This window comes from Adiantum capillus-veneris, chromosome 16, assembly GCF_014529385.1.
Source record: "Adiantum capillus-veneris isolate H3 chromosome 16, ASM1452938v2, whole genome shotgun sequence".
NCBI lineage: Eukaryota > Viridiplantae > Streptophyta > Polypodiopsida > Polypodiales > Pteridaceae > Adiantum > Adiantum capillus-veneris.
In genome coordinates, this window is record NC_140946.1 from 136,544,145 (window position 1) to 136,571,498 (window position 27,354).

At 47.4% G+C, this 27,354-nt stretch overlaps 1 protein-coding gene across 2 annotated transcripts in view; it reads right to left on the reverse strand.

Moving 5' to 3' along the window:
- Positions 1 to 27,354, reverse strand: part of LOC147439927 (E3 ubiquitin protein ligase DRIP2-like) — a 104,784-nt gene that overhangs the window by 53,736 nt on the left and 23,694 nt on the right. The window lies entirely within an intron of this gene.

Consider the following 27,354-nt stretch of genomic DNA (forward strand, 5'->3'; position numbering starts at 1 on the left):
AAGAGTGTGGGGAAACAAGGCGCCGACAACAATGGAGAGAAAACTCTTCACGGGTTCTCTTCTTTGTGCAGCTCCTCCTCCGCCAAGGCTCTTCAAAAACATGGCTCTGATACCATGTCAAAGTCGACGATGCGGAAGCGTAGAGACCAAGGAGAGTGAGCACGAGAGAGAGAGAGAGAGAGAGAGAGAGAGAGAGAGAGAGAGAGAGTCTCCTAAACCAATCAACCTTAGCAGTGAATAATTGAATGTGTAATACAATGAAGGCAAGGGTTTGTATATAGAACAACCTCACTAGATTGCCCTACCCAGACTTTGACAAAATAAGTAAAACAAATACCTAAAGGCCAAAATAGATAATGGGTTCACATTGGGCAGTTCACTTGAGATGCAAAACTCTTTCTCACAAACTCGTGACGTGGCAGGCCCCCGGCCATAAACACACACCCCCCCCCTGTGGGAAATGCGCCGACAGACTAAGGTGGCAAGGTGTACGCAATCCCGTCAAATGCGCTGACTGTTGACATGGCAGCGTACAGACTGTACGGACCTGCAAAATGCATTGACATGCTGGCGTGGCTGCAGCGTACGGAAATCCGCGTTTTCCGCTGGTAGTATGGATTTTCGCTTTTTACGAGCTGCTGTACAGACTTAGCGTTGGCAGCTTTTGGGCAATTTTGCTTTTGAGTTTAACTTTTCTGGGCTCTGCTTTTGGGCATCCCTTGTAAGAATAAATACGCCCAAGGGCCTCACTCTGCATGGCATCTGGATGCAGAGACTGAGAGTGAGCACCCGCGGGCTCTTTGTACTTTGCACACAGATTAATATAAAAATAAATATCGAAAGGGGCGCCAGTCTTTGGGGCCAATACCTCTTTGCACGGAACTACGCAAGGCCGTGTTGTCTTTTGTCAGCTGTTTTGAATTGAATCTTTGCTGTGTCATGGTAGAAACTAGACTTGGGGGTTTCCAAGTTTGTTACAGTGGTATTAGAGCACGGCCGATTTCTCTTCTACCGGGAAATCCGACCCCTTATTTCACGTCACTTACAAATTCCAAAAAGAATCAGTCAACTTCTTTTGCATCTGCTAACGCGGGAGGAGATCACGAAGAAGATTCAGCCGAATTAACAAAGGAAGAGTACGGGCCACCTCGGCCTACTCAGTACAAACTTCAAGAGATGGGGGCACCTCGGCCTACTCAGTACAAACTTCGCGAGATGGAACGTCGACACAAGGTTGACGAGTGCACAACGCAGATGATTAAATTTGCGAAAGACCCACAGTTTGCAAAAATTTTGTCTCAACAATCCATCACTGAAGTGCACACTCAATGGTGGAAAGCCACCGAACCACCCATCAAACCGGCAACCAAGAAACCTCCTTCTCTGAGGATGTTTACAGAACAAGAACTTCAAGAGGTGGTTCAGACTCAGACCAATCAACTTTTGGACGCGAACAATCAATTCAAAATGCAAGTGAAAAAGCGGACTGACCACGCTCGTTATTTGGGCCGTTAATCTTCTTTTGCATCTGCAAGAAAGCAGAAGAATCGTGTAGGCTTTGAAGGACTACCTAGTTCTTCTTCTTCTGACAGTTCTTCTAGCTCTTCTGACTCGAGCGAGGAGGACAGAAAGGGCAAAAAGCGAAGCTTCGAAAAGGGCAAGAAAAAGAGAAAGAAACCCAGATTCCACCCTGTTTTTGACAGCTCTACAGAGGAGTCATCCTCTAACAGTTCGGACTCAGATGACCATATGTTTTATGCAAAGAAGAAGCACTTCTACAAAGCCAACCAATATGACTTCCTCGAAGACGAGCAAGAAAGCAAAAGATTTTAAAGGTGGACAGTCCATAAAATTTGAATCCTTTTCTGGATTCCGAGATGCTCCAAGGGCTTTGGCCTTCATCTAGCAGTTTGACATAGCGAGGGCATTACTCAGAGCACTCCAAGATTAGGAGGGCTGCATCTTTGCTAAAAGGCAATGCTCGAACATGGTGGTCCACTCTTCTTCTGAGAAAAGAAGCTCCAGTCAAGCGGCTGAAATTCAAAAGGCTCTTTATTTCTTTTTGGCTAACCTGGGAGTACGGACGGGATAACTGCTTGGAACCATCTTCGGATGACCAAGGGAGATTCTTTGGACGCTTATTGTGAGAGGTTTTGGGACTCTTTTCTACCAACCTCTTCATTTAAGAAGGTCTCTTTTAAGGAACAGATTGAGCGGTTTTGTTGCGGACTCCCTACAGAGATCCAAGACAACTACCTGGAACAAAAGTCAAATTCTATTCAAGAATTGATGGGTCATGCGAAACGAGGTTTCTCGATACATTTGGGAAATTTGACTTACCCCACTGATGAGATCTTGACTCAAAGAACCCGATATATCTACAACAATGAAAGTAGAAAGAAAAAGAGTTCCCAAGAAAAGAAAGATAAAGATACACGACCCCGGCTAACTGTTCGAGAGAGGGCCAACTATATCAGAGAGAAGTGTTTTGGTTGCGGGGAACATGGGCACATCTCCACAAAGTGCCCCAAATAGGCACAGCAGGAACAGACTGAAGACGGGCCAAAGAGTTCTAGAGCAGTAGAGGAACGTGGCGGAAAAGGCAAAGATGAAAGCAGGACTCCTACCAGATTGCATGGGTACTGACCCAAGCCTGACTGATGAAAATAGAGAACTTTGCCGAGCTTGGGGCAAAGTGAAAGATCAAGAAGCCTTGATTTTCTTTGATGGAGGAGCCAAGGCCAACTTCATTTCACCTGAATTGGCGGCGTGGCTCGAGATTACACCCGGCAAGATGGGACCTACGCCTGTCATTGGCAAACTTCCGTTGCATTGTCAAGGGTATTTAGGGCACGAAGACTTCTACATCATGCCTTCGGAAGGCTCTAACATCCTCCTAGGAGTCCCTTTGTACCATAAGAACAACGCCGTGGTCGACTATCGGGCAAAGAAAGCAACCTTGACGAATGAAAAGGGTCAAAAAATTGTACTTGATGTAAAACTGAAGGGCGAGTCCGTCCCTATTGTATCGCCTTCGGTCATTTCCAAATTAATGAAATCTCGGTCATTTCCACATTAATGAAATCCAGTCTTTGTTTACTCGATCTACTTGAAAGAGTTAAATGATGAACACACAACAAACATGTCTGAACTTGATAAAGAACGCCAAGATTTTCTCTACACACATGCTGATTGTTTCTTTGAGGGCCTGCCAGGCGAGTTGTCCCCATCTCGTCCTGAAGATCACACTATTGATCTGATTCTTGAAGCACACCACCAAACCGGCCACCTTACCGTGTTAGCCGAGCCCAGAATGAAGAGATCATGAACCAAGTGAAACTGACGTGTCAAAGCCTAAAGAATGGAGCCAACTGACAGATGCCGGCCGAGGGGCCTAAACCCTAAAAAGGACAAGTAACAGAAGAAGAAGTCCTACCAACTTATGGGGACCCCGTCCGATGGGGCCCCAAGTGACATAAAGGAAATAAAGCAAGACCCACACACACACACATACATAAGAAAATTGCATAGCTGCTAATGACGTGGCCGATTTTCGTAAATTACGATGGTTGATGACGTGGCAGGCTGTATGGATTTCCATAAATTACGCTGGGAGCTTTTTGGCATTGCTTTTGGACCAGAAGCTTTTGAGTTTTGAAGGCTTTTCACTGTAACTACTTTTCATAGGCCAAGGGTCTTTAAATATGAGGCTAGGGCTCATTCTTTGGCATGCTTCCTGGAGAAGGTGCAGAGTCTGGAGTACCGGCTTGTATTGTGTTGATGCAATATAAAGAAATACCGAAAGGGGGGTTTGGGGCCAATACTCTCTGGGGTGGAATTCCGCCACTCCGTGTGCATGTCGTGTCTCTCTCTCTCTCTCTCTCTCTCTCTCTCTCTCTCTCTCTCTCTCTCTCTCTCTCTCTCTCTCTCTCTCTCTCTCTCTCTCTCTCTCTCAATTCAGTTGTTATTGAAGTGTTAAAAGTCTGTTCAGTCTGTTCTTTTCTATTGGCACGTGGTGCCCGTCTTGTGACATCTTATCCAGCCGACTTCACCCTACTGCTCTCCAATGTTGGTGGTATTAAAGAAAGACGGATCTTGGAGAATGTGCATTGATTACAGAGCTCTCGATAAAATCACTATCAAAAACAGATTTCCGATTCCAAGGATCGATGATATTCTTGACCGACTTCAGGGATCCTCTTGTTTCAGCAGGATTGATTTGAAAAGCGGATGTCATCAGATACGAATCGCTCCGGGAGATGTCTACAAGGGAGCCTTTTGGACAGGCTTCGGTTTATAAAAATTTTTGGTGATGCCTTTTGGCCTTACCAATGCTCCAATGACTTTCAACAAATGATGGATAGGATTTTCCGAGAGTACAGATCATTTGTCGGTATTTTCTTTGATGACATTATAGTCTTCTCCAAGGATGAAGCAGAACATAGACATCATCTGCTACAGGTCTTACAGGCATTGCGGGATCACAAGTTAGTTATCAATGCCAAAAAGAGTAATTTTTTCTTACCAGAGATACACTTTTTGGGACACATCGTCTCAGCAGGAGGAGTACAGATGGACCCAGCCAAGATTGACACTATTTGTGACTGGCCAGATTTGAAGAATGCTCATGAAGTTAGAAGCTTCTTGGGTTTGTGTTCTTACTATCGGCCGTTCATTCAAAAGTTTGCAGAGGTAGCTTCCCGTTTGCACATTCTAACCCAGAGAGGAGTCCCTTTCTCATGGGGACCCACAGAGGTGACTGCCTTTCAGACACTGAAAGAGAAATTGACTATTGGACCAGTATTAACTTTGCCGGATTTGCAAAAGTCATTTGAAGTATATTGTGATGCTTATGGTTGTAGTCTGGGAGCGATCTTAATGCAAGAAGGCCATGTGATTGCCTATGAAAGCTGATTGTTTTCAAGGCCAGAATTGACACAACAGAAGCAGTACATCGACACCATCTGCTACAGGTCTTTCAGGCATTGCATGATCACAAGTTAGTTATCAAAGAGTGAATTTTTCTTGCCGGAGATACACTTTCTGGGACACATATTCTCAACAGCACGAGTACAGATGGACCTGGCCAAGTTTGACACTATCCGCGGTTGGCCAGACTTGAAGAATGTTCATGAAGTTAGAAGCTTCGTGGGCTTGTGTTCTTACTACAGGCGGTTCATTCGGAAGTTTGCAGAGGTAGCTTCCCCTTTGCACATATTGACTCGCGCAGAAAGAAGTCCCTTTCTCGTGGGGACTGAGAGAGGTGACTGCCTTTCAGACACTTCAAGAAAAACTGACACCTGAGCAGTGTTGGCTTTGCCAGACTTGCAAAATCCATTGAAGTTTATTGTGATGCTTGTCGTCGTAGTCTGGGAGCGGTCTTAATGCAAGAAGGCCATGTGATTGCTTACGAAAGCAGATTGTTTTCAAGACCAAAATTGACAGCACAGATTTATGAGAAAGAGCTATTGGCAGTTATCCATGCTCTTACTCAATGGCGACATTACCTTCTCGGAAGCCAATTTCACCGTCTTTACTGATCATCAGAGTTTACTCTACTTCTTGTCACAGAAGCAGCTTTCGAAAAAGCACATGCGGTGGGTTAACATCTTGTCACAGTTTCACTTCCAGATTGTCCATGTTCAGGGACAGAAAAACTTGGTGGCAAATGCATTGTCTCGAAAGCCCCTAGTCTTGGCTATTTCCACGATTCATCATAGAAGCTTCGACGATATGGTTGATCAGTACGGCACCGATATGGATTTATCCCATGTTTTCACTCGGATATAGAATGGGAAGATAGTGTCAGGGTATTCCATACGGGATGGCTACTTGATGTGTCACAAAGTGATGACGTGGCAGACAGCAGAAACCTTCAAATTCCTGCAAACCCTAATTTTTGCCAAAAACCCTAATTTTCGGAAATCGCGGAGGCTAAAAAAAAATTTAATAATAATAATAATGTAATAATAATAATAATGATGAGAGACGCGAATCTTGCTTGTTCTCTATGCAATGAGAAAGAGAGAGAGAATGCTTTTTCTTTCAAGTTTTGACTCTCTGTGAGAGAGAGAGAGAGAGAGAGAGAGAGAGAGAGAGAGAGAGAGAGAGAGAGAGAGCAGTTGCATTTGATTTGAAGCTTTTGGGGCTCTGCTTTTGGTGTTAGGTGCAGCGGAATGAATGTTGTATTTTCTCAAGATTAGTGATCTTTATTGCTCAAGGTTCCTTTTAGTTCTTAGGGAAAGAGAGAGCTTTCCGTCTTATGGAGAGTGCTATGATCACGAACAAAGTGAGTGGATTGTGCGTGCAAGTGAATGAGACTGAGAGAAGGAGAGAGAGATACGACACCCGAGAGGTTGTAAAACCCTCCTCCGAAAGCCTCACTCTCGTCGGCGAGAGTGGTCTATTCTTTGATTGCACAAAGGTGTACAATGCGTATGCAATGGACTGATGCAACTTGGTCTATGCCGATGACGACGACGACGACGATGGCTGAAATCTGAGATCTTCTAATCGCTGAATTTCGGGACTGTTTCGGTGGCTGAAAATGACTGTTTTGGCTGTGTTTTCTTGGCTGAAAAATGAGGTTTCTTAGGGCTGAAAACTGATGGTCTTTACGGGCTGAATCTGCTACACTTTAGGTGAATAATGCCGGTCTTAATTTGCTGCTGAAATCCAAAAACGCCAGGGCTGAAATTGGTCCTTCTGTCGCCGGGGTTCTGAAAATGCAAAAACGCTAGGCTGATCTGCTGCGTCGTGATGACGCCAGGGCTGAACTGCTGTGCACAAATCGCCAAGGCTGATCTGATGCAAAAACGCTAGGTCTTCTGTGGAGAAAACGCCAGAGTAGTCGCGGGGGTTGGTCTTGCTGAGAAGTTGCCTATTGAGCAAAATGCTCTTGTTGCCTCTTCTGCCAGAAAGTGTGAACTTTGGTTTGCTTATATATTAACTTAGCAAAATTGCCCTACCTACTTTTGTAGGAAAGTCACTTAAAAATAATAAGTGAAAATCTCAATAAATAGCAAAATAGGCTAAATGCACTGGAAAATTCCCCTAACTGATGCTAATGGATTCTGATGGCAATTCCGATGATCATGATGTGTGCAACTAGAGGATATGCATCTATTCTAAGTGACTGGGCATGCACGGTCTACGAATAGACTCACAAAAGTGCTAGATCACTGCTAATCTAACTTGATCGGACTGACAGAACCCTGTTGTGGTGTAGCTTGTCAACGGACACATAGGGTTGGGATATGTCACGTGACATCTCCTCCTTTTCAAAGTGAGGTACTGGTACCGAACTGTATGGCGTCGAGGGAGATCGCCAACAGCATCCGGAATCTTGGAAGGGACTCTTCGCCGGCCCACTCTGATGTGTGGGTCGTGCGGTACTTGAACTTCATAAAGGTCTGCAACGCTTGCTTCTTTGGGGCGCGCCGAAAGCGACACAAAGTCTTCTGAATCTCCTTTCTTGCTTCAACTTCGTTGAGAGTCCTGCTTCTTTCGTCTTCAAGAATCTCCATGGCTGAAAATTCCTAAAACCGTCTCCAACACAAAACCATGAACATACCCATTCCATGTAAAGTGAAGGAAAAAAATATTGTCTTCTCTAAGGACTGTGTATGCAATGTAGATAAACATAGAGACGGAGTGACAACCAGTTCATCAAACACATGCAAACAATGAGGTCGAATCTTTTCTGTTTGATCAAAATCAATCAACTATGGCAAATCACAATGGAAATGCCCATGCTTGGTGCTCATACAATCATGTGCTCGTTCGGAAACTCTGTCATGCCAAGGAAGAGACATGGAATGTGACTTCCTGACATACAAACTTTTCAACTTTTCATGCACAATCCGCATACATTCGTGCTCATCCATGAGAGAAACGTGCTCAACATACAGTATGTCATGCCTAGGAAAAGGGATCACATAACGATGCTGACTAAAATACAGGAAACCTTCACGAATGAAACACTCGAACAATGCGTGCGTATCAATCATGCGAACACACAATACTTCCTGTGATGGTTCTTTGGACCAAGGCTCGAGAGCCAAGATCGGTTCTTCCCGAAGGGGTTCTTGGGACATAGGCTCGAGAGCCAAGATCGATCCTTCATGATTGACGAATCTGCAACGAGGTTAGCTTCGCTAGAAAAAGCATCCACTAACACATCATCCTTGTGAACAATCACATCATCTTCATGCAATTCATCATGCTTGTCTTTTTCATCCAAATCATTATGCAAATCATTGGCATCCAAATCATCATGCTTATCATTGTGCTTCAAATCATCATGCAAATCATTAGCATTCAATTCATCATGCTTCTCCTCATCATGCAAATCCTGTGTGTCATGCTTTGGAGAAGAAGAAACGGAGAGAGTCTCCTTTTCCCGAATTTCGTGCATCGGTGCCGGCACTTGAGAAAAGAGTTGCAACAAGGCGGCTTTCCTTTCTTTGTACTCATGCTTTATGGTTGCCATTCTTTCTTCGTGTTAACGCTTTCTTTTGGCTTTTCTTTCTGCATTTCTTGCTTCTCGTTCTAACTTCTATTTCAGAAAAAATTGTTGCAAAGCCTCCATAGGAGTTAGTGCAATCTTTGTCGTAGATGGGGAAGGGTCGGAAAAACCTCCTGGTGGGGAAAATTCTTCTTCGCCTCTCTCATGCTCATCACTTCCAAGCGAAGTATCCAATCCGCTTCGAGTGATGATCATTCTGCAATCGTGGGTTCTTGTGGGTTCTTTGGGGGTCTTGGGTTCTTAAGTCCACGAGGAACTTGGGTTCTTGAGGGTCTTGGGTTCTGAAGTTCACGAGGAACTTGGGTTCTTGAGGGTCTTGAGGTTCTTGAGGTCCTTGATTCGTGAGAATCTTGGGTTCTTGAGGTTCTTGAGTCTTGAGGGTCTTGGGTTCTTGAGATTCTTGAGGAACTTGGGTTCTTGAGGCTCTGATACCAATGTTAGGTGCAGCGGAATGAATGTTGTATTTTCTCAAGATTAGTGATCTTTATTGCTCAAGGTTCCTTTTAGTTCTTAGGGAAAGAGAGAGCTTTCGGTCTTATGGAGAGTGCTATGATCACGAACAAAGTGAGTGGATTGTGCGTGCAAGTGAATGAGACTGAGAGAAGGAGAGAGAGATACGACACCCGAGAGGTTGTAAAACCCTCCTCCGAAGGCCTCACTCTCGTCGGCAAGAGTGGTCTATTCTTTGATTGCAAAAAGGTGTACAATGCGTATGCAATGGACTGATGCAACTTGGTCTATGCCGATGACAACAACGGTGACGACGATGACGATGACGACGACGACGATGGCTGAAATCTGAGATCTTCTAATCGCTGAATTTCGGGACTGTTTCGGTGGCTGAAAATGACTGTTTTGGCTGCGTTTTCTTGGCTGAAAAATGAGGTTTCTTAGGGCTGAAAACTGATGGTCTTTACGGGCTGAATCTGCTACACTTTAGGTGAATAATGCCGGTCTTAATTTGCTGCTGAAATCCAAAAACTCCAGGGCTGAAATTGGTCCTTCTGTCGCCGGGGTTCTGAAAATGCAAAAACGCTAGGCTGATCTGCTGCGTCGAGATGACGCCAGGGCTGATCTGCTGTGCACAAATCGCCAAGGCTAATCTGATGCAAAAATGCTAGGTCTTCTGTGGAGAAAACGCCAGAGTAGTCGCGGGGGTTGGTCTTGCTAAGAAGTTGCCTGTTGAGCAAAATACTCCTGCTGCCTCTTCTGCCAGAAAGTGTGAACTTTGGTTTGCTTATATATTAACTTAGCAAAATTGCCCAACCTACTTTTGTAGGAAAGTCACTTAAAAATAATAAGTGAAAATCCCAATAAATAGGAAAATAGGCTAAATGCACTGGAAAATTCCCCTAACTGATGCTAATGGATTCTGATGGGAATTCCGATGATCATGATGTGTGCAACCGGAGGATATGCATCTATGCTAAGTGACTGGGCATGCACGGTCTACGAATAGACTCACAAAAGTGTCAGATCACTGCTAATCTAACTTGATCGGACTGACTGAACCCTGCTGTGGTGTAGCTTGTCAACGAACACATAGGGTTGGGATGTGTCACGTGACATTTGGGCATCCCTTGTAACCTTTAAATTAGTGGTGAGTGCCTTACTTCTCGGGGCATCTGGACGCAGAGTCTGAGAGTGAATCCTGACCCACTCTCTTGTACTTTGAACTGATTAATATAAAAAGAAATACCGTAAGGGGCGCCAGTCTTTGGGGCCAATATCTTTAGGCACGGAACTCCGTCGGGCCAGTGTAAATCTATTGTGATCGGTGAATTGTTTTGAAGTGGTTATTTAGTGGTGTCGCGGATGATTCTTGACTTGGAGTGTCCAAGTTTGTTACAGTGGTATCAAAGCACGGCCGATTTCTCTTCTACGGGAAATCCGATCCCCAATTTTTTCCGCGGCACCTATGGCTTTACGCAAGGATCAGTCGACTCCCTCTGCATCTGGAGATGCGGACAAGGATCACAACGAAGATTCCGGCAGAGAGTATGGCCCGTCCCGGCCTACTCAAGCGGAGCGGCGAGAGATGGAGCAGCGCCAGTTGATCGGCGATGCAACGAAGATGATGCTCAGTTTTGCGAAGGACCCAAAATTTGCAAAATATATGAGCGAGACTTCTTTTCAAGAAGTGCATGAGCAGTGGCAGAAAACCACTACACCCACTCTCAAGAAACCTTCTGCTCACAAGAAATATTCAGAGAAGGAATTAGAAGAGGTGGTTGATGCACGTGCGGATTGCTCAGCTTTTTGACGCCCAAAAGAAAGCCAAAAAGCACGGCAAAAAGCAGAAGAAAAGCACTGACTTCCCTGGATATTTGGATCGTCAGTCGACATTTGACAAGGCAAAGAAACAGAAGAAGCGTGTTCGATTTGAAGGAGTACCCAGTTCTTCTCCTTCTTCTTCTTCTTCTGACAGTTCTTCTAGCTCTTCAGATTCAAGCGAAGAAGACAGAAAAGGTAAAAAGCGAAGTAAGAAACAAAGCTTCGGAAAGGGCAAGAAAAAGGCAAAGAAGACTAAATCTCGCCCAGAGACTGACAGTTCTACTGAGGACTCGTTACAGACAGCTTAGATTCTGATGATGGAAACTTCTATGCGAACAAGAAGAATTTTTACAAAGCCAACCAGTATGACTTTCTCGAAGATAAAAGCAAGAAAGTCCGAGAGTTTAAGGAAGGTGGCCACTCGATCAAGTTTGATACTTTTTCAGGATACTCAGATGCTTCGAAGGCTTTGTCTTTTATACAGCAGTTTGACATTGCTTTCGTGGGAGGACGCTATTCAGAGCACTCCAAGATTCGGAGAGCTACCTCTTACCTTAAAGGGAATGCTCGTACTTGGTGGTCCACGCTTCTTTTAAACAAGACTGCGCCAGTTAAATGGCTGAAATTTAAAAAGCTTTTTATTTCTTCTTGGTTGATGCAAGAATATGAACGAGATATACGAGCTGCTTGGAACCATCTTCGGATGACCAAGAAAGATACAATCAATGCTTATTGTGAAAGATTCTGGAGCTCTTTTCTACCCGCCTCTTCATTCAAGAAGATCTCGTTCAGAGAACAGATTGAGCGGTTCACCTTGGGTCTACCTACAGAGATCCGAGATCACTGCTTGGAACAGAAGTCAGCTTCTATTCAGGAGTTGATGAGTCATGCGAAGCGGGGCTTTGCCATTCACTCTCGCAATATGACCTACCCCACAGATGAGGCCATGACACAACGACCCGAACAGACTTCTGGGAATGAAAGTAGAAAGAAAAAGAGCAATCCAAAGAAAAAGAATGCACGACCCAAGCTTAATCCTGAGGAGAGAGCTCGCTTCATCACAGAGGGGGAAGTTGTCACAAAACGGGAGCGTACACGAGCACTTAGAAAATCTGAAAATTATAATTCTTTGAAAACATGAGAGAAGGGAGAAGATCGACACAGTATTGGGGACCAGAAGATGGGCTGGTCCCCCCCCCCGTTAAGAGTATTCTTTTATTCGGGGAGAATTCTTATACAAGCACGAGAACCCGAGGAAACCCCTCCGTTCTGTAGTCTTAGACCCGAAGGTCGTACTTTCCCGTAAAGGGCTTGGACACAAGGCCGTTCCTTCCCGGAAGGGACTTAGGCGTGAAGCCGTACTTTCTCGTAAGGGACTTAGGCGTGAAGCCGTACTTCCCGTGAAGGGCCTTCCCGTGAGACGGGAGATTCCTGCAAAACAAACCACACAGAGCAACAATTCTCAATGCGTATCAACACCTTATACCTGTTGCTCCTTGCTCGCAGAATCGACCTCCGTACTCAGTCGTCACGCGAACACTTGCAAATTCTGTCGCCAGTCTCTGCCCCAGAATCCTAGCGCTAGTGCTTTTCTGCTGCTTCCGGCTTCTCCAAACTGAAACGCTGGGTACCCTTTTATAGGGTCTGACACCCGGCAGGAATAGGGGTCCAAAAGCAGAGCTTGGCGCTCCTAGAGAGAGGAGAGAGAAAATCGCGTTTTCTAGAGAGAGGAGAGAGAGATCGCAATTCAACCCCCTGCCTTAGTTTTAGCGCTGGCTTTTTTTATTAAGAGCCTTGCTTGCTTTATTTTATTAATAAAGAGACCGGTCACTTTATAAAATAAAGTGTGAACCTGTTCAACCTTTTAAAAACTCACTCAGTTAGTGAAAACAATGCTACACGGACACATTCCAAGCGTCCCCGGGTGCAGGACACGACACAGACGCAATGCAGACACAAACTCCTTGCGGGAAAACATCTGTCCTCCCGCAACTGTTCCTACTTTTCGTAAAAAGCGTCATTGAACCCATCTTTATTCTTGTGCTTGCGTTCTTACGCGTACTTTCTTACTCAGTTCGGATTTCCTCCTTAGCCTACGGGATGCCCCCTTACTGATGCACCCGTCACCCATCATGTGACGCATCAGGGGCACTCGTAACCCGCCCCTTTCCACCGAACTTACGAAAACTCCTTCGCGATGTTTACCATCACCCATCAAATGACACATCAGAGTTGTCCGTTCCTGATGGCAGTTCCTGTAGCTACAATCTTTTAACAGTTCTTAGTGCACATAATAAAATATCATAAAAAGAAAAGATTAATCATAAGAAAATAGTCCAATTAGCAACATCCCTCTGGCTTCTAAACAGTTGACCTCAACTATAGTGCTTGGACATATACCTCCAGTATCTCGGGATAAGCTGCTAATTCCTCCTGCGTCATCCACTGAGCATCTAGATTCGAATAGTTCTTAAACTTAACCAAATACTTCCGTGTTATCTTTCCGGATTTGAGAGACCGCTCCTGATGACTTACTATCTGCTCCGGTTGGAGTATTTCTTTTGTTTCCTCAACCTCAAGAGGTTCCTCAGCACTAGGCTGGCTTGGAGGCGGTCCCACATACGGCCGGAGTAAACTGACATGGAAAGCATTATGGATCTTCCAATTAAGCGGTAGCTCTAATCGGAAAGCAACATCATTCACTCGCTCAATGATCTTAAACAGCCCATAATATCGGGTAGAAAGTTTTACCACTTTCCCCTTATGAGACGCTTGTTTCTTAAGTCTTGCCTTCTCAAACTTGAGTAAGACTAACTGCCCGACTGTTAAGTCGAGATTCCTCCTATGCTTGTCTGCAGCTTTCTTATGCTTTTCCTGAGAGCTTAGAATAGCTCTCCTAACTTGCCCGTAGGCTGTGTCCAAATCCCGGACAAATTCATCTGCTGCAAAGATCTTATCCTTAGTTAAAAGGATGGGTGGAAGCAAAGGCTTACCATAGAGGATCTCAAAAGGTGCTTTCCCCGTCGATGAGTGTATGGTATTGTTATATGCATACTCGACAAGAGGCAAATATTTCTCCCAATCAGATTGCCGGTCTGACACATAAGCTTTTAACATATCCAATACTGTGGAATTGGCTATATCACTTTGCCCGTCCGTTTGAGGATGGTAGGCAGATGAAAAATTCAGCTTTGTACTAAGATTATCCATCAAGGCACGCCAAAAATTTCCTGTCATGCGAGGATCTCGATCACTCACAATAGACTTAGGCATTCCATGATGCTTAAAGATCTGTGCTAGAAAGACCCTAGCCATATGATCTGCTTTGATCGTTTTCTTGACTGGTATGAAGTGTGCTTGCTTGCTAAACCTGTCCACAATGGTCCAGATCGCGTCATTTCCAGTCTGAGTTCTAGGGAGGTCAATGATGAAGTCCATGGCAATACTTTCCCAAGGTTCATTGGGCACAGGCAAAGGTTGTAGCAACCGAGGCGTCTTATGCCGATCATACTTCACTTTTTGGCAAACCAAACATTCCCTGACATACTTATCAATGTCTGCTTTAAGGCTAGGCCAAAAGAAATATCTTTCCATTGCTAAGGTTGTAGGGAGAATACCCCGATGACCCGCATAAGACGAAGTGTGTGCTTCATCCATGATCTTCTTTCTTAATGGTTCCGCCACACATATGGCCTGATGGTGGTAGAGATAACCGTCCCGAATGGAATAGGGAAACTCATTCTCTCCACGATGTAGATTTCCCCAGATGGTGGAGAAGTCTGGATCATTCGGATATAAATCCGGTAGTGCTTCTCATTCTTGGTGATACACCGAAGTGATAGCGTTCACCCTTGGCCGCCTAGATAGTGCAGTGCGTCTGCAACTACATTCTTACTCCCAACTGTGTGAAGGATCCGGAAGTGAAACATAGACAAAAAGTTTGCCCACCTCATCTGCTTCTCAGATAGTTTCCTTTGCGTAAGAAAATACCGCAAACTCTGGTGATCAGTCTTGATCACAAAATCCGCTCCTAGAAGATAGTGCTTCCAATTGGATAAGGCGTAAATCACAGCCGAGAGTTCCTTTTCGTAGATTGATGCATGCAACTCTGCATCCTTAAGCCGTCTGCTTTCGTATGCCACTGCATGGACTTCTTGGTTTAACACTGCTCCGATGCAATCGCCTGAAGCATCGCAGTGAACCTCAAATGGTTTCCTTAAGTCAGGCACTATTAGAATAGGTCCATGGCTTAGCAAGTACTTGAGCCGATCAAAAGCTCCTTGTTGTCTCGATCCCCATCTGAAAGGAATCTTCTTCTTTGTCAAATCATGAAGGGGTCCTGCTACATGAGCAAATCCTCGGACAAACCTTTGATAATACGAACATAATCCCAGGAAGCTACGTACATCATGTTCCGTAGTGGGAATAGGCCAATCTTCGACCACTCGGATCTTGGCAGGATCCATGCTCGTGCGATTGAACGTCGCAGGAGCATTGGTCAAGCCGAAAGGCATTACCAAGAATTCATATAGTCCAAAGGTGGTGCGGAAAGCAGTCTTATGGACATCCTCAGGGGCGATCCGTATCTGATGATACCCACTCTTTAAGTCTATGCGACTAAAGACACTTGCACCCTGCAACTTTTTTTTTTTTCCCGAGAAAAAGATCCTTCTATTAGTTAATGAAAACTGCCCATAGGGCTACATCCACCTCTGCAGGAGAGGGCTACAACAAGCATGATGGGGAGACTCTCCCAATGAAAAAACAGCATATATACAATGGGGCTAAATCAAGAGATGGGAGGAGGGAAAAGCCACACAGGTGGACAGTAGTGCCATCTGAGCACCCCCTGGACCATGGTGTAAAAAGGCCCAGGGCGCCAGAGTCGAAGGAAAGCCTCTCGGCGCTCCCGCATGCGGTCGGAGCTGCCCTGTAGTCCCTCAGGCTGTCCTCTGAGAGTATGGATCAGCTCTAGCCAAAAGTCACGAACAGTCTCTGCTGGTGGCACAGGGTGAGCCTCAAAGATGCGGAAACAGCGGGCCCGCCAGATGAACCAGAGAACTAAGCCGCTGATGAGCTCCCAACACTCCTCCCTCTCACTGCTCCACTCCTGTGGAGTAAGATCTGTAGCAGACTGGAGTGTAGGTCGCCCCCCCTGTATCACTATCATCTTGCTGGTGGAAGATAGCTCAAACTGAAGTGCCAGGCCCGTGAGGGTGGACCAAGCCGCTGCCCCCCAAGTGTACTGTCGAGCCGAGGAGAGGGCAGGCATCAGCCGAAGAACTCGTAGCCACACCTGTTGGGCCGAGGGACAGTCCCAAAGACAGTGACGCTGACTCTCCACCAACTGGTCACAGGCTGTACATGCGGCCGAGAGACCACTATGCACAAGCCAGCTCCCAACTGCTGTGGCTCTGTGTGCAACCAACCACTGGAACAAAGTGACGCGCCTCGGCTGTCTGGAGTCCCACAGCCTCAGCCAAAAAGCTGCCAAGAACTCAACTGTGAGGCCCTCCTCCTGCCAATGACGTGCTCCAGCGGGGCGGGCCTCTCTCTGCATTGCAAGTATATGACGTCCTAGCCGAACAGTGTACTGAAACAAAGGGACTCCTGGGCGGTCTGCAGAAGAGAAGGGGTCCCTCCATAGCCACTCACCAGGATCCCACTGTACTCGTGCCAATGGACAGCACTCCCAAGCCCATAGCCTCCAGTGTCCTGTCTCAAGAGCTGCTGGGTCAGGGTCTATGACGCAAGTCCTCCCACAGATGCCCACAACACGGATCCTCTGGAAACAGCACTCTGCTACCTGCGGGGCCTCTACTGCAACTCGCTGTAATCGTCCCCCACCCTGAAGCTCGAAGAACAGGGCTGGGACAGTCTCTGAACATGCCCTGACTGAGATGAGAACCTCCAGTTGTGTGAAGGCTCCCATCCATCGGGGTGCTACTGGCTCGAGAGGCGTGAGCCACTCAGCTGGAACTGACTCTGAGATGTCCTGACACATGCTCTGAACCCCTCTCATGCCTTGTAGCTGGATAGCCTGCACCTCCTCTGACAGACCTGTGAACTCTAGCCAGTCACCTAGAGAGCGCGCTGGACCTGCTGCCATGGGACCCCAAGAAACATGAGGCCTACTCCCAACCAAGTGGCCTCTCTGAGTGCTAACCATGGGGTTCCAGACGAGGGGCTGTCGTAGGGGCTCCTCCGTGCATGTCGGCTGTCTCTGCTCTAGGCCACGCCGTAAGAGCTCCCAAGAACGAAGCAAACTCACAGCGAATCGGTCCTCCAGTCTCCTGCTCAAACCAACTCGGCGCAACTCTGTGAAGATCCATCTGGTCGAAAGGAAGTGTGATGACCGACCAAGCCACCTTGGCTCGGGCAATCTGAGTGTTGCGTCCTGACCAAAGGAAGTTCCTGATCAGCCTCTCTACGTGGCTGATACAAGAACTCGAAAAGATCCAGCAAGAAGTGTACCACATAGTTGCCAACAACACCTGGTTGGCAACTACTGCTCTACCAGCCAGCGAAAGTCGTGCTGAGCTCCAATGTAACAGCTTTCTCCTGATGGACAGGAGAAGAGGAGCAATCTGCTGCTCGGGGGACAAATCCAAACCAACCTGACAACCCAGGTATCGAACTGCAGTCCCTGGAGGAATCCACCTGAAACCCTCTCCTGGCATCCACTCTGTTACAGGAGCACTGCCAACCGAGAAAGCCACTGTCTTTCTCCAGTTGATCAGTGCGCCCGATGCACAGCAGAAGGTCTCCAGAGCCTGCCCACACCTGTGTAGATTGGCCTCCTGGCCCTCTAAGTACAAGGCTGAGTCGTCGGCAAACTCGGCATCCAGAAGCTCATCTCCCCGTATAGGGAGTGCTAAGCCCCTCAAACCAACCTGCTGTGACACCAAAAATCTGCTCATCGCCTCCGCATAGAACAGAAAGAGAAAGGGGGCAAGAGGACAACCTTGTATGACCGATCGTGTGAGCATGAAGCGCTCACCTCTACCTCTTGCCAAAAGCACCTGACTGTGAGATTGTCTGTACAAAGCTGACACCCCTCTGATCCAAGCAACTGAAAAGCCCATCCTGCGAAGCGTGCCCTCTAGAAAGTCCCAGTCAACTCTGTCGTATGCCTTCTCAAAATCGAGAAGAAGAATCACAAGGTCCTCCCCACGAAGACGTGCCAGGGCAGAAGCCTCCCAGAAAGTGAAGATGTTGTCAAGGGTACTACGTTCCTTGACAAAACCTGTCTGAGTCCCATGAATAAGGCTCTCCAAAAGTGGCTGAATCCTCAAACTTAGAGCCTCGGCAAGAATTTTGTAGGCTGAGTTGAGGATGGTGATAGGGCGCCACTGTCGAATTTCATCCAAGGAGCCACCCTCCTCTGGAATGAGGTAAATCAGGCCCTCACTCATGCTATCCGGCATCACTCCTGTGTGCAGAATGTACTGAAAGACACTACAAAGATCTGGGCCAAGCAAGTCCCAGTACTCCAAGAAGAAGCTGGGAGTCAGCCCATCCTCACCTGGACAGCTACCACGAGGAAGGTCCCTAAGAGCCGTGTGCAGCTCCTCAAGCTGAAGAGGTATCTCTAGCCTCTGGCGCATCTCCTCAGTCACAAGACAAGGCATCTGCGCCCAAACCTGCTCCCTGCATGCATCCTGTCTCTCTGACTGAGGCTCAGCCGACAGTAGCTCACGGTAAAAGTCAGTAGCAACTGCACGCATATCCTCAAGCTCACAAACAACTGACCCATCGGGTCTCCTCAGCTGATTGACCTTGGCATGCGAGTGCCGAGGTCCCACTGTCTCAAAAAAAGCACCTGTCACTCTGTCACCTACCTGAGTCCACTGAGATGCCTGTCGGTGAAAGGCAAACTCATGGCGCCTCTCCTCTGTGCAAGCAAGCTCCTGTCTAGCCTGCTATAACTGCTCCTCCAACCATGGACTGTCTGGATGCTGCTCCTGCATCCTCTGTAGTGAAGCAATGCCTCGTCTGAGACGCTGCTCCTCCTCTCTCGCTGCAGCCCGTCGAGCCAAAGACTCCTCGAGAAAGAAGTGGCTAAGCTGAGCTAGGCCTGAGGCCACTCTGTCTGCAGGTAGAACCTGGCTGTCCATGCCCTCTGTCCAAAGAGCCTCGACCCTCTCTCTGAGTGCTGAGTCCAACAAGACCCGCTCTGGGATGCGAAGCATCGTGCTCCCACTCCTCTGCCTGTCTGCCACTGTGAGGATCACTGGTGCATGGTCCGAGAAGGATGTCCCTGCCAGGATGCCCACTGATCCCCCCATGTCACTGAAGTGGTCACTAGTGTAGAAGCGATCTATCCGCGATAGATTCACTCCTCCCACTCTACGGTCCGATCTAGAGAAGGCAAGACTCTCTAGAGATCTCACAAAGCCAGAATACTGCCATGTATCCGAGACCCTCAAAGTCATACACAACCTCTCCCAAGCTGCTAACTCGACTCCATGCACAGTAGCATGGCTGCCTCCGATCCTGTCAGAGGGGTCCTCCAACATGTTGAAGTCCCCTCCTACACACCAATGGTCAACCTGTGGCAAAGACTCAACAATCTGTGACCAAAACTCTGCACGAGCACTCGCCACATTGGGCGCATAAATGTTCAAGAAGCCCACAAGGTCACCCTGCACCTGCAGAGTGATCCACTGAGCCCTGCCTGGCACAATAATCCCTCTACCCACAATGGCCTGATGCAATGAGTCCGCAATAGTCATACATACCCCACCCTGGATGCCTCCAGGTCCAAAAGCAGCTGACCAAAAGGTATCATAACGTCCACGCAAAATCTGACCACATCGCCGAATGCGGCTCTCAGACAAATGGTGCTCCTGAAGCATAAGGAGATCAATCTCTCCTCCCACAAGGCAACGCTGCAGCTCCTGACGCAATCAGGCCCGCTATCGCTGAAACTGGGGCCCACCTAATCCTTGCACATTCCACGAAATGATCCTCATGGGGAGCGAGAGAGAACAGATGCTGCCGCAGCAGCAAGACGGGCTATCTTCGAGGCAGGCTTGGATGGGGAGTAATCCGCATCCGAGCGTCCTCTAGATAGGCGAGCCTGTAGTGAGTGTCTGGCCCAAGCCCAAGCAGTGCGAGCCATGCGTAAAGCAACCTCCTCTGTCCAGGAGTCCTCATGTATGTATACATAGCAAGGCAAACACTGCGTATCAGCAAAAAAGTACACCACAATGTGCCTACATCCTGCTGAGTACGGGGGTGTCACCGCAAACTTGGACAGTGGCCACAAAGTCTGCAGTAAATCTGTAACTCCAATTTCTCCCATGTGGTGAGAGAACTCGAGAACCTGTGTATGCAACCATCCCTCCACTGAGTCGAGGGACCACTCTGTCTCGGTCCTACCACAGAGGGGAAAGGAGAAACCAACTGTCGAGTCCAAGGCCTCTGTCCCCCTAGCGGCGAGGAACAGAGCGTGGACCCTGAAGCAGGTTGCCTCGTGGTCTGCTGCAGAATCGCCCAGAAAGCGAGTGAATCCGTAATCGAAGAAGTCCCAACGGCGTCGGAGGTCAATGCTCGTCAGACCACGAGGGATAGCTGCAAGGGAAGATGTATGAATCTGCAGAGGGGGCCGCAAGAAGGGCTGACCCTCTCTCGCTAGGCGACTGATGGCAAAAGCGCTGCCAAGAGATCTCCTAGCCGCCGGCGAGGGACCAGTCTCCTGAGTCGACTGAGGTACTGGAGCAGGAGGAGGGGGAGCAGGAGCAGGGGGGGGCAGAGGAGAAGAGAAGCGGGGTGGGGCAACAGAGATAGGGGGGCAAGGTGGAGAGTGGGCGGGAGGAGAGGGCGGGGGAGGGGATGAGGAGGAAGAGGGGAGATCTGGAGGTGGGAAGGCTGGCTAGGGTGAAGCGGAAGTGGAGGCTGGCGTAGGGGACTCATCCTGCTCAAGAGGACCAAAGCAGTTCCCCGTGGGAACCCACTGCTGCTGAGTAGGCACCTGAGGGCCACTCTGCGTGCCAGGCTATCGCTATGGCCCCTGGCGCCGACGGCCACGGGCCTGCTGCCACCCCTCCTCCGCTGGAGCCCCAAGCTTGGAGGGTGGCTCAGAATCTGTGCACTGTGTCGCTGGCTGAGGCTGCGGCCCAGCCTTGGCAGGCTAAGGCTGCGGCCCAGCCTTGGCAGGCTGGGGCTGAGGCTGAGGTGCAGGTCGTGGCCTCCTCCATGGACAGGCCTTCGCTAGGTGGCCCATCTGTCTGCAAATGAAGCACTGGTTCGGGAGACCCGAGTACTCCACACTCTGTCGAAACCAACCCCCACTCACCCGAGGCAAGAGGATGACCTTCGGGAGCGTGTGGGTATCTCTGACCAAAACTCGAACTGAAGGGATGCCAGCCGCCTTGGCAGCTACTGATGCTGCCGTACGAGGTGTCTCCAGAACAATCCCGATGGCGGAGCCAATCCTGGAGAGAAGTGGAAGGTACTCCCTCCGTAAACCCGGAAAGCAGACTGAGATGGGGATGTCTGCCTCCTCTACTAGCACATCCAAAGTCGGGTCAAAACCATGTCGCCACTGTCGAAAGTGGGCGCGTGATGCTCGGATAGCCAGTGGACTCATAGCTATGACCTTGGAGGCCATCTCAGAAGTCTCGAACTCGATCTGGTAGTACCCCTGTCCGAGGATCTGAACATCCAAAATCTTGCCCACCTCTGCGAGAAGGCGGGCCTGGAGAAGGTCTCGCAGCTCTCCTCTGCTAGGACGGGTGCCGAGAACCTTGCAGATGACAGAAGTCGCCTGCAAGCGCTCTACCTCTGCGGCAAGGCTCGCTTGCTCTGTCGGCGAAAGAGCAAGTCAAATGGTGGGCTCAGCGGGGTCGGGCGAGGGGGCTTCAGGCGAGTCCCTCTGTGGCGGAGCTGGAGCCTCCATCTGTGTCTACTGCTGAGTCGAAGAAGCGGACGAAGAAGAACCGCACCCTGCAACTTATCAAGTATATCATCAATCCGAGGGATCGGAAAGCGATTCTTGATTGTGATCTTGTTTAAAGACAGATAGTCTATGCACATTCAAAACGTGCCATCTTTCTTCTGCACCAGTAGAACTGGAGAGCAGTAGGGTGAAGCACTGGGCCGTACTAACCCTTTCTCTAGAAGCTCGTTGACTTGTTTCAAAATTTCCTCTTGCTGAGCAAGACTTACCCGATAAGGGGGTTGATTGGGAGGCGAGCTACTCGGTATGAGATCTATGCGGTGATCTTTCGGGCGTACCGGAGGGAGTTCATCAGGAAGTGTTTCCGTGAAACAATCCTTGTACTTTTCAATAAATTGAAGACGCTTAATTTCTAGACTAGAGAGAGAGTCCCTACTAGTTTTATCCTTTGCAAAAATCAAGTAAGCAGAAACACACTTCTTCATTTCTTTCTTAATGGAGATATGGCTTACAATTGGGAACTGCCAATCTCCTGCATCAGCTTGAATCTTTATTTTCTTACCCCCATGATCGAAAGTGAGGGTCTTTTCCACATAATCGGGAATAGGTGTCATGCGAAAGTGCCATGGCATACCCAAGATGATATCACATCCCTCGATGGGTGCCATCAAAAATGATTCGCGGTCCTTGTACTCGCCAATCCGAAGATTGAGTTGTCCTTGCACGGGAGTTGCATTGGTTGTCAACCCCTCGAATGCCGATCCGGATGTAGTCGGTGTGCCAAGCTGAGCCGGTGTAAGGCACAAACGTTCTGCAGTATCCAGGGAGATGAAGTTATCCGTGGATCTTGGATCATAAAGAATCAATACTCGCTGGTTGTTCAAAGACCCCCAGCCCTTCAGAAGTTGACGCTTCCCTTTCTCCGTTTCTGTGTTTCCTTGAACATCTTGAATTGAGTTCGAGCTTGGTGGTGCGGGTTCCTTCCTTGCTTTCTCTTGCCTCATAGAGGCTTGCTCTTGCCGTTGCTGCTTTAGTGGGCAGTCCGGTTTCATATGTCCTTTCTCGCCACAATAGAAGCATCTTCCTTCCTCTCTGAAAGTTTGAAGTTGAGTAGGAGAAAGATACTTAGTTCGCTTGACAGTGCCCTCTGGCTTCTTAGAATGATTATTGTCTCTAGATGGAGGACGTTTTCTTCCTTGGCCCCCTTGGTCATCGTAGACCCCTCTTTGTCTTGCACGGTAAGTGCTATGCTCCATCTTTCTGGGCGTCCCAGTTGAGTGCAAATCCTCAGCAATGATTGCTGACTCCATCATCCTTTGAAGAGTATCATGCGGATACGCCTTCATACTCTTTCGAAGTTGCGGTTGGAGACCCGCTTCGAATTTTCTTTTCTTTTCCTCGTCGGCAATCTTCATGAAGGGAGTGACCTTCAGAAGAACCGACCAATACTTGTCCACATAAGTGGTTACTCTTTCATGTTCCTTCTGGGCAAGCCAGTCCCATTCCTTCCGTATGTCCTGCTCGAAGTCAGGTGGAAGAAATTGTTCATAAAATTCAGATTTGAAGCTCTCCCAAGTTTTGGCCTGAGAACCTTCCAGAATCTTGGCTAACCACCAATTACTTGCCGTTTCCTTGAGGTGCATCCCCACATGGCATAATTTGGATTTTTCTGTGAAGTGCCCATTGGTAAAGGCGACTTCAAACTGTCTGATGAAGGACAATGCTTTGGAGATGTCTCTCCGTCCGTTGTGTTGGAATTAGGGTTGCAGAGAAACACACACAGCTTGGAGAAGACGAAGGAAGCTCAAGGCACACAATAGAGAGTGTGTTACTTAGTGTGCAATGGAAAGATAGATAGCCCTAGAGTGATGGGCGTATATACAATGCACGGGGGAAAAAACCTCCTAAAGAGGGAAAAAATGCCCCGGCGGTCCTAATGTGTTCACACACATCACTACCACATGTATATGGTAACAAATCCCCCCTAGAGTGATGCGGTGAACGAGAGCTGGCACATGAGTAAAGGGAAGTGCAATGCCCTGAGGACAGGATCAGTCCACAAAGGGGAGTAAGCCCAAAGCTTTGTGGAAAGCTTCAAGCTTCTCACGAGACAATGCCTTTGTGAAAAGATCTGCAAGGTTGTCCTGTGTTGGCACATAAGCCAAGCTGATCTCTCCTGCTGAGAGACTCTCCCTGACATAGTGGTAATGCACCTCAATGTGCTTTGTGCGAGCATGAGAAACTGGGTTCCTCGCAACTGCCAATGCGCTCTGACTGCCAGTGTAGATAGTGTTGGCAGTGTCCTGTCCAACACCCAAATCAGCCATAAGGCGTCTGAGCCATACACACTCAACCGTAGCTCTGAAGACTACCCTGTACTCAGCCTCACAACTCGAAGTGGCCACAGTAGGTTGCTTCTTGCTCAACCATGATATACATGAACTGCCAAGCATGAAACAAAAACCACTTGTGGACACTCTCATGTCAAAACAACCAGCCCAATCTGAGTCCGAAAAAGCATGTAAGTCTGGCGGCAATGATCCCCCCTTGGGATAAAACAAGCCAAGATGTAAAGTGCCACTAAGGTAGCGGAAAATCCTCTTGACAGACTGCCAATGCTTAGACCCTGGGCTATGCATAAATCTGCTGACCTGTGAGACTGCAAACTAAATATCCGGCCTCGTGTTGCATACATAAATGAGGCAGCCAACAGCAGTTTGGTAAAGAGTGACATCAGCAGGATCACCAGCATCATGTAGACTCAACTTCAAACCTGTTTCCATGGGAGTCGCAATAGGTTTGCAATCCTCAAGTCCAAACTTACATAGCAATGTCTCTATGTAACTTTTCTGACACAAGGCAATACCACCATCACACTGCTTAAACTGTATGCCCAAATAATGATGCAACAGCCCCAAATCTTTCATCTTGAAAGTAGCATTCGAATCAGCCTTAAATTCAGCAATATGTCTCTCATTTCGTCCAGTGATCAGCAAATCATCAACATAAAGAACCACGATGAGAAATACATCACCCTCACGCTTTACATACAATGTGCTTTCTGTTGGACTGTTACGAAAGCCTTGTTTGACCAAATGAGTGTCAGCTTTCTCATACCAAGCACGAGGAGATTGCTTCAACCCATACAAAGCCTTGTTACATTTGCACACTTTGTCCTCTTGTCCTTTTATGACAAAACCGCGAGGCTGCGTTACATAAACTTCCTCAAATATGTCACCATTCAAGAAAGCAGTAACAATGTCAGATTGATGTACATCCCAACCAAAATGAGCTGCCAATGCACATAGAAAACGCACAGTAGTCATACGACAAGTGGGAGCAAAAAGTTTCTTCATAATTTATGCCTTTTTGCTGTGCATAACCCTTTGCAACAACTCGAGCCTTATGGCGATCAATCTCACCATCCGGCTTGCGTTTCAACTTGTAAACCCACTTCGTACCAATGGCCTTTTTGCCAGGAGACAAATCACATAAAGTGCATGTGTCATTTTCTATAAGTGCATCATATTCTGATTGCATGGCAGCCATCCAATTTTCTGAATTCTGTGCTTCATCAAAAGTCAGAGGCTCCTCAACATCATGTAAGCTAGACACAGCCAAAGCATAACAATCTGATGCATAAGATGCATGGCAAGAGCCTGAACGAGTACGACTAGATAAAGGTGCATCCAATTTACTGTCACGCAAAGTGTGCACCAGCCATTTTGGCATACCTCTAGCCTGCTCATTTTCAGCCCTTTCCTCATCAAGTACATCATGTACATCTGCATCAGTAATAGGCTCATCTAAAACATTTTCAGAAACCCCCATAGGCTGTACATTTGCCTCATTGGAACTTACATTCGTATTTCCACCACTGAAAAGAGGCAACAAAGTGTCATAAATGTCCTGTGAGCTTACATTACTGTCTCTAGTACATGACAGCAAGGGCTGAACAGAATCTTCCACAAACACTACATCCCGAGAAACTAGAATACGTTTTGTTTGCGGATGATACAACCTGTAACCTTTGCTTTCAGCACTATAACCAACAAAAATACATTTGACTGCCTTATCATCCAATTTTCTGCGCTGCACTTGTGGCACCAAAGCATATGCCAAACAGACAAAAACACGCATGTGCTCAATAGAAGGCTTTCTATCATGCCATGCTTCATATGGAGTAATAGACTGCAAAGCTTTCGTAGGACACCTGTTAAGTACATAAGTGGCACACATGATGGCCTTAAGCCAAAAAGAATGCGGTAAAGCTTGACTTTTGACCATACATCGTGCCATTTCCATCAGTGACCTGTTTTTCCTCTCAGCAACACCATTTTGCTGAGGCGTATAAGGCACTGTACATTGGTGTTTTATCCCACGACTAGCCAGAAATGCATTAAATTCATGAGACATATACTCCCCCCCTCGATCGGAATGGAGGGTGCCCATAGTACATTTCGAGACATTTTCAGCCATAGCCAGAAATTGTTTGAAGCACATAAAAACTTCGGACTTCGCTTTAAGCGGAAATACCCATGCATGCCTGGAGTAGTCATCAATGAAAGTCACAAAGTACAGGTAATTGCCCAAGGACGGAGTTTACATGGGCCCACAAACATCACTATGCACAAGCTGCAACCTGCATGTGGCCCGGACTGAACCATCCTTTGGAAACTTAGAACGCTGCATCTTACCCAAAATACAGCCTTCACAAACATGTTTGACAGGTGCTTCAAGAGGCGGCAAAGAAGCAACCATATCAGATTTCTGCAAACGCAGCAAACTGGCAAAATTCAGATGACCAAAACGTGCATGCCAAAGTTTTGCATCTGAAATAGCCCTTGAATCTGCAACAGCATTTGCAAAGTTTTTTCCACACTTGTCATACAAAGTGAGCTTATACAGCCCACGGCACAAAAGGCCAGATGCAACAATTTCATCACCAAAACTGAGATCATGAACTGTACATCTGTCATCACAAATTTGACTACAAGTCCAAGTCTAGCAAGTGCGGATACAGACAAGAGATTCTTCTTGATCCCAGGTACATAAAGTGCATCAACAAGTGTGAAGGAACTGCCATTAGCAGCAGTGAGCACAATCTTTCGAACTCCTTGAACTGGATAAGAGACGTTGTTGGCACAAGTGACTGAATTCCCATGAGGGACAGACTCGAGAGAGGTAAACAATTCACGATGTGAGGTAAGGTGCTTTGTAGCACCACTGTCAAAATACCACACATGTGAATCTGCAACAACTGACAAGCATGCATCATGGACAGCAGGATTGTAAATGCACTCTGCGCTAAAAGCCCATTCTGCATCAACATCAGCAACATAGTCTCCTTTCACAGAAGACTCAACAATGGCTGCATTTGTAGATGAACCAACATTTGCAGTGGAACCACCCTCTTTCTTCTTAGCCTCTTTGGCCTTCAACTTAGGACACGACTTGATCAAGTGATCATTGGCTTTACAATAATGGCAACGCATCTTCTTTTTTCCCTTATCACCAAAATTGCCAAACGAAGTACTGCCAGCAGAAGCATTAGGAACATAATTTTTGCCACTCGCAGCAGAACCATAAGAAGTGGCTGCATTACTGTTACCACCCTTTCTTTGAGAAGCAATAAAAGCCTGTTCAACTG